Raw genomic sequence first — 8075 nt, forward strand, 5'->3', positions numbered from 1 at the left:
AGAGTGTCTTGGCTTTCCATGCCTAAAAAATTCTCATGGGCTCTTCAGCCAGATCCGAATGCCTTAAGGGCTGATTCTGAGGCCAGAGTGCTACTTAGGACATCTACCATTCTATGAGTTTGCTGTGTATCCTGCTTCCCATGCTGGATCGTTCTCTCCCTTTTTAGTATTAGCAGTATTAGCAGACACTAGTCTTGTTTGTGTGATCCCTTTGACTCTTATACCTATCAGTGTGATCAATTGTGAACTGAAATTGATCACATAGACTAGTGAGATGGCATTAGTACATGCCAGCTTGATGGGATTGTATTGGAATCCCCTGGCACGTTTCTTTTCTTTTAACTTTTATTTAATTAATATAAATTTCCAAAGTACAGCTTATGGATTACAATGATCCCCCCCCCAATAACTTCCCTCCCACCCACAACCCTCCCCTTTCCTTTTTTTTTTTTTTTAATTTATCAGCAGAAAAGTTTTACTCCTTTTAAGGACAAACAATCCAACCTCATCCAAGGCCTGAACTTTACAGACACAGACAGCCATGTAAAGCATTAGATATTAAGGAACAAGACATACGATGGGGAGGGAGGGATGCTTCGCCACCTGAGGCTTACTCCAAACTCAACCACGTCCACAGCCAAGCTCGGCTAGTGCCTGGTTTGGTAGGGGGAGGAGCAGGACCCAGGGAAGAGAGCCGTGTCTCCTGGGTGCCGAAGCGCCTGGACCGTGTGGGCAGGGGTGGGCTTTCACGCTGACGGGCAAGGGCAATGGCGAAGGCCTTCCAGGGTATTAAGCCACCTTGCATGGGGCCACGGCGGAGAAGCGCACCTCTTCTTGCTCACACTCAGTGAATTCCCTGCACATCTTGGCAGCATCCTGCAGCAGGGAGTCCTCTGAGCTGGAGCCGTGGTTCACCGGGAAAGGCATTGGCCCATCAAGTTCATAGAGGTGGCCATCCACGTTGTTAAACAGGATGAAATGGAAGTTCACTTTGTCATCTACCTGACATTGGCCTTCTTGTGCCACGGCATCATGGGCTGCCTGTATGGCCTCCTTCTTTTCAAAGCATTTTGCTGTCTTCAGGGGACATCTTCTCCGTTTCAGACAGAAACTGTTTCAGGACTGATCCGTCCTCAAAATGCAGTTTGTCTTGGTTATTGGCCACAGCGTGGATCAGCCCGACGGTGCCACAGGAGTTCCCGATGGTCTGCTTCATGAAGTACACCTTGGGACTAACCTTTTGTCCCTTCAGCTCTTCAATCTGCTTTTTCCTGAAGTTCCCATGCTGGGCAGGAGGGGGAACAGCAGCAGCAGCGCGCAGGCGGGCGCTGGCACAGAGCCCAGGGTCTCCTCCAGCCCCAGCACGTCAGCGAAACGATACTGGCCGGCGACGCCCAGCCGGCTCAGCACTTTGTTCAGCATCTCGCGGTTAATCTCCATTGGCTTGAGCTGCATCTTGGTGAGCGGCGAGCAAAGTCACAAGCGGATAGAGGAGGAAAAACAGCCGGAAGTAATACTTTCATATGCACCCAATTTTGAAGTACCCAAATACATAAGGCAAATATTAGTAGAAATAAAGGGAAAGATAGACTCAATACAATAATTACAAGATGATTTAACTCTCCACTTAAATGAATAGATAATCTAGATAGAAAAACAACAATGAATCAACAGTAAAATTGCACCCAAAATCAATTGGACCTAACAAACATCCTTGACTTCCCATCCAATGGCTGCAGAATACAGATTCTTCTCACTAGCACATGGAATATTTTTCAGGATAAATCATTTGATAGATCATAGAACAAGTCTCAACAAGATGAAGAAAATAGAAATCATATCTTAAGGTCCTAGAATATCAGAAAAAAAATCAAATCCAAAATTAGAAGAAGGAAAAGAAAGAAACAGGTGTTGGTGAGGATGTGGAGAAAAGAGAACTGTTGCATACTGTTGGATGGGAATGAATATAGACAAGTCATTGTGGAAAACAGTATTGAGGCACCTCAAAAAACTAAAAATACAATTGCCTTATGATTCAGCAATCCTACTTCTAGGTATATATTGAACAGAAATGAAATCCACTGTCAAAAGCATATTTATACTGCATTGCTTATTGCAACACTATGCACAATAGCCAAGAAATGGTAACACCCTAATGTGTCCATCTGCCAATGAATGAATAAAGAAAATTTAGTATAAATTCACCCCCAAAGGAATATTATTCAGTCATGAGGAAGATCAGATCTCATCATTTGCAATAACATGAATAGAAATGGAGGTCATTATGTTAACAGAATAACTCAAGATCATAAAGACAAATATCACATCATCTCACACATATGTGGCGTCTACAAGATAGGTGATCTGATAGAAGTTAAAAATATAATGGTGAGGCTGGCGCCATGGCTCAATAGGCTAATCCTCCACCTGCGGGGCCGGCACACCGGGTTCTAGTCCCGGTCAGGGCACCGGATTCTGTCCCAGTTGCTCCTCTTCCAGTCCAGCTCTCTGCTGTGGCCCAGGAAGGCAGTGGAGGATGGCCCAAGTCCTTGGGCCCTGCTCCGCATGGAAGACCAGGAGAAGTACCTGGCTCCTGGCTTCAGATCAGCGCAGTGCGCCGGCCTCAGCATGCTGGCAGCAGTAGCCATTGGGGGTGAACCAACGGAAAAAGGAAGACCTTTCTCTCTGTCTCTCTTCTCTCACTGTCTACTCTGCCTGTAAAAAAAAATAAATAAAATAATGGTTACCAGCAGTTGGGAAGGGAGAAGTGTGTGGGGAACCATGAGGGAAGATTGACTCACAAGTACTGGGTTATAGCTAGATAGGAGTAAGACTTTCTGGGGTTCTGTTGCACTATAGAGTAACTATACATATTGTTAATATACTGTTTTTTTCTCTATTTTAAAAAAAACCTAAAAAAAAGGATTTTCAACCCTTTTACTATAAAGAAATATGAAATGCTTGGTATGCCAAATATATTTACATGATTGAACATAGCACAATGTATGCATGAAGCTCATAAATATGTGCAATATTTATGTCTGTTAAAGTTTTCAAAATACATTTAAAATTATTTTAAAAAGCAAAATATAAATATGAATATGACTGAAATTTTTAGAACTCTCATGCTATAATATAGCAAATTATGGAGGAAGTTTTTAAATTTGCAAGTATCATCTTTACAATGTGCAAAAACACATTATCTTTTTAAAATTGTATATACTTGGGGCTAGCGCTGTGGCACAGTGGGTAAAGCTGCCGCCTGCAGTGCCGTATCCCAACCGGGTGCCAGTTCAAGTCCCAGCTGCTCCACTTCACATCCAGCTCTCTGCTATGGCCTGGGAAAGCAGTAGAGGATAGCCCAATTCTTTGGGCATCTGCACCCACATGGGAGACCCGGAAGAGGCTCCAGGCTCCTGGCTTCGTATCAACACAGCTCCGGCCATTGTGGACAACTGAGGAGTGAATCAGCGCATGGAAGACCTCTCTCTCTCTCTCTCTCTCTCCCTCTCCTTCTCTCTCTGTCTAACTCTGACTTTTAAAAGAATAAATAAATCTTTCCAAAAAATTGTATATACTTAAGATGTATAACACAGTTTTGATATTCATAATGCAGTGCTTACTACAGTCAAGCAAATGAACATATCCATCATCTGACATAGATGCCACTCTTTTCTTCTGTTAAGAACATCTAAAATCTATGCTGTTAGCCAATTTGCAGTATAAAATCCAATGTATAATTGAGTCTTAATGCTATCCATTAGACCTCTGGACTTATTCATTATACATAAGTGCAAATTTGTACTCTTTTACTTGAATCTCCCCATTTCCCTGTCATCACCCCTGAGTGACTGGTTAAATTGAGAAATAACATCCAACAATTTTCTGCCTACAAGAGACTCACTTTAGCTTTAAGGGAGTATATAGGCTGAAACTGAAGGGAAGGAAAAATACATTCTCTGCAAATGATAACTAAAAGAGAGCAGGGCAGATTGTACTTAAAATGGATAAAATAGTCCTTGAGTCGAAAGTTGTCACATGAGAAAAGGAGGGCCATTACATAAAAATAAAAGGATATATTCATCAAGAGTATGTAGCAATTATAAATATTTATTTATCCAATATTAAAGCACCTAAATATATAAAACACATACGCATACATCTAAATGCAGAAATCTACAAAATGCAATAGCAGGAGAGTTCAGTACCCCTCTTTCAACAATGAATATATCAGCCAGGTTGGAAAATTTAATCATTTGAGTTCAAACATTGAGTTTGAACTGTACTTTATCCCAAAGAGATGTGCCACACAGAGCGTTCCAAAAGCAGCAGAGCACAAGTTCTTAGGAGCATATGAAGCAGTCACCAGAATAGAACTTACTTTAGAATGCAAAATAAGTTCTAACAAACTTAAGAGACTGAAATCATATTAAATATCTCACCTGACCATAATAGTATAAAACTAGAACTATGAAAACATTAATAACGTATTCCTAACAAACAAATAGGTCAAAAATAATCAAAAGGGAAATTTGAAAACACCTAGAGAAAAATAAAATGGAAAGACAACATAGCCAAACACACAGCAAATACAGTTCTAGACAGAAGTTGATAATGATAAACACCTATTTTAGAAAACAAAAAAATGATATCAAATAAACAACCTAACATTACATCTCAAGAACAAGAAAAATAAACTAAATCCAAACTTAGCAGGAGGGAGAAAATTGCAATGGCTAGAGCAGAAATAAATCAAAGAGAGAATAGCAAAATATACAAGAAAAACTGAGTGTGGAATTTGGAAAAAATAAACAAAATTCACAAACCCTTTGGTAGGCTAGTAGAGAAAAAAAAAAGAAGACTCAAATAAAATCAGGAAAGAAAGTGGAGATGCTAATAGAATCGGAGACTTTAACACCCTTCTCAATAATTGATAGAACAATTAATCAGATCAACAATGATATAGGAAACATCAGCGACAAAATTAATCAACAGGATCTACTAATATTTATGGAATGTTTCACTGAGCAATAACAGAATATACATTCTTTTCAAGTGTCAACATATCACATATTAAAATAGACCAAATGCTGGACTATAAAATAATCCTTAAAATTATAATAATACAAGTTATATACATGTATTATTGTATCCTAACACAATGGAATTAAGCTAACAATAAATAAGAGAATGAAAGCAGAAAAATCTCCAATTAATAACTAAATGACAATTCTAAATAAATCATGTGTAAAGAAGGAAATCTAAGGAGAAATTGAAAATTACATTGAAGTAAATGAAAATGAAACTACAGCACATCAAAATGTATGAGACACAACTAGAGCAGTACTGAAAGAGAAATACATGAGAGTAAGCATATGCAAAAGAAAAGGGGAAAAAGAGAAAAGACTTTTTCATGTAAGATCTAAGAGGAAGTTATTTTCGTGCTGAAAACTGAAGTGTAATTTGCCTCAATTCTAGACAGTTCAAAAGACTGCTGTGCTGAAAAACCTGTAACAATATGAAACTAAAAGAAAAGACATCACACAATAAACATTATACCACTGTCAGATTATGGATGGAAGCAAATTAAATTTAATTAAAATTAAATACCATTTAAAATAGTTCAAAATGAAATTCCAAGATGTCACTATGTTTTATATACGAACCTGCATGCTGAAAACTACACAATGCTATGAAGAATTTAAATCTGTGAACATAGATTGAAAATCTCAACATAGTAGAGCTGTCAATTAGCTGATATGTAGGCTTAACCCAATTGCTTTCAAAGTTCCAGCAATTATTTGTCAACATAGACAAAGCTATTCTAAAAGTCATGTGGAATGACAATAGAATTAAAAGAGCTAAAACAAGTTTTAAAATGACTGAAATGTAAGAAATAAGTCTACTCGAATTCCAGACTTTATATAAACTATAGTATTCAAAATTATGCAGTATTTGTAGATGCATAGAAACATATGTCTCAAGAGGCTTCCATAGCCTAGGCAGCTCATGATAAGAGCCTTGGGTGATTACTGATGTCATAAATAAGAGTGTCTATCGTTAAATCAACAATGGGAGTCACTGTGCACCTACTCCCCATGTAGGATCTCTGTCCTTAATGTGTTGTACTATGCGAATTAATGGTAAAACTACTACTCAAACAGTACTCTATACTTTGTGTGTCTGTGTGGGTGCAGTCTGTTGAAATCTTTACTTAGTACATACTAAGTTGCTCTTCTGTATATAAAGATAATTGAAAATGAATCTTGAAGAATGGGATGGGAGAGGAAGGAAGAGATGGGATGGTTGCAGGTGGGAGGGAGGTTATCGGAGGAAAAGCCCCTATAATTCAAAAGTTGTACTTTGGAAATTTATATTTATTAAATAAAAGTTAAAAAGAAGAAACATATGTCATTGGAATAGATCAGGGAAAACAGAAAGAAGCCCACATAAATATGTCAAACTGATTTTTTACAAAGGTGTAGAAACAATAGCCTTTTTTATTTTTTTTTATTTTTTTTTTTAGTTTTTGACAGGCAGAGTGGACAGTGAGAGAGAGAGACAGAGAGAAAGGTCTTCCTTTTTGCCGTTGGTTCACCCTCCAATGGCTGCCGCGGCCGGCGCGCTGCGGCCGGCGCACCGCGCTGATCCGATGGCAGGAGCCAGGAGCCAGGAGCCAGGTGCTTTTCCTGGTCTCCCATGGGGTGCAGGGCCCAAGCACCTGGGCCATCCTCCACTGCACTCCCTGGCCACAGCAGAGAGCTGGCCTGGAAGAGGGGCAACCGGGACAGAATCAGGCGCCCCGACCGGGACTAGAACCCGGTGTGCCGATGCTGCTAGGCGGAGGATTAGCCTAGTGAGCCACGGCGCCGGCCTGAAACAATAGCCTTTTAACAATGATGGTAGATCAATTAGACATCTGCAGCAGGATTAAAGAATTGTGGCCTAAGTGTCATATACTACACAATAATTAATTTAAAACTGATTAGGGGTTTAAATGTAAAATGCATAACTCTATAGTTTTTAGGGGGAAAACCATAGAAAAATATGAGGATAGGCAAAATATGAGAATAGGAAAAAATTATTATACTTGATTCCAAAAATATGAACCATGAATGTAAAATATGATAAATTAGACATCAAAATCAAAATATTGGGGCCAGCGCTATGGCATAGTGGGCTAAGCCTCTGCCTGCAGTATTGGCATCCCATATAGGTCCCATTTGAGTCTCGACTGCTCCTCTTCCATTCAAGCTCTCTGCTACAGCCTGGGAAAGCAGTAGAGGATGGCTCAAGTGATTGGGCCCCTGCATCCACGTGGGAGACCTGGAAGAAGCTCCTGGCTCCTAGCTTCGGATTGGCTCACCTCCAACCACTGTGGCCATTTGGGAAGTGAACCAGCAGATAGAAGACTTTCTCTCCTTTCTTTCTCTCTCTCTCTCTCTCTGGCTTTCAAATAAATAATTCTTTTTAAAAAATCAAAATACTTTGCTCTATGAAAGCCTAAATTCAGAGGCTGAAAGACAAACCAACACTGGAAGAAAATATTTGCTAACCACCTGGTTGACAAAGAACTAATATCTAGCATATATAAAGAACTCCCCAAATCTGACCATTTAAAAGACAGCAAGCTAGTTGAAGCCTATGCAACATAACTGTATAGACACTTCACTGAGGAAGATAGATGGGAACTAAGAACAGACTTCAACATCTTTGGCCAGTCAGAAAATGTAAGTTAAACGACAAACGCGATGCCTCTCTACACACCTACCAGAGTAGCAAAAATATGAAATTGTATCAACACTAACTGTTGACAAGCATGAGGAGAAACTAGAACATTCATATATTGCTGCTGGGAATTTAAAATGTTACAACAACTTTAGAAAATCTTTGGCAATGTATTTAAAAACTAAACATGCAAATGCGCCATAACAAAAAGTAACTGAACTTTTGGGCAGTTGCCCCAGCGAAATGAACTTCACATTCATGCAAAATTCTGCCTCCAAATACTTATAGCACCTTATTTATTATAGCCTAAATTTGAAAACAACCCAGATGCGTTCAAAAAGTAAATG

General features: G+C 39.3%; 1 pseudogene; it reads right to left on the minus strand.

Moving 5' to 3' along the window:
* Positions 1–774: 774 nt before the first annotated feature.
* LOC100348287 (ubiquitin carboxyl-terminal hydrolase isozyme L1 pseudogene) lies at positions 775–1521 on the minus strand (annotated as a pseudogene).
* Between the last annotated feature and the right edge of the window lie 6554 nt (positions 1522–8075).

Source organism: Oryctolagus cuniculus, chromosome 1 (genome assembly GCF_964237555.1).
Source record: "Oryctolagus cuniculus chromosome 1, mOryCun1.1, whole genome shotgun sequence".
Lineage (NCBI taxonomy): Eukaryota > Metazoa > Chordata > Mammalia > Lagomorpha > Leporidae > Oryctolagus > Oryctolagus cuniculus.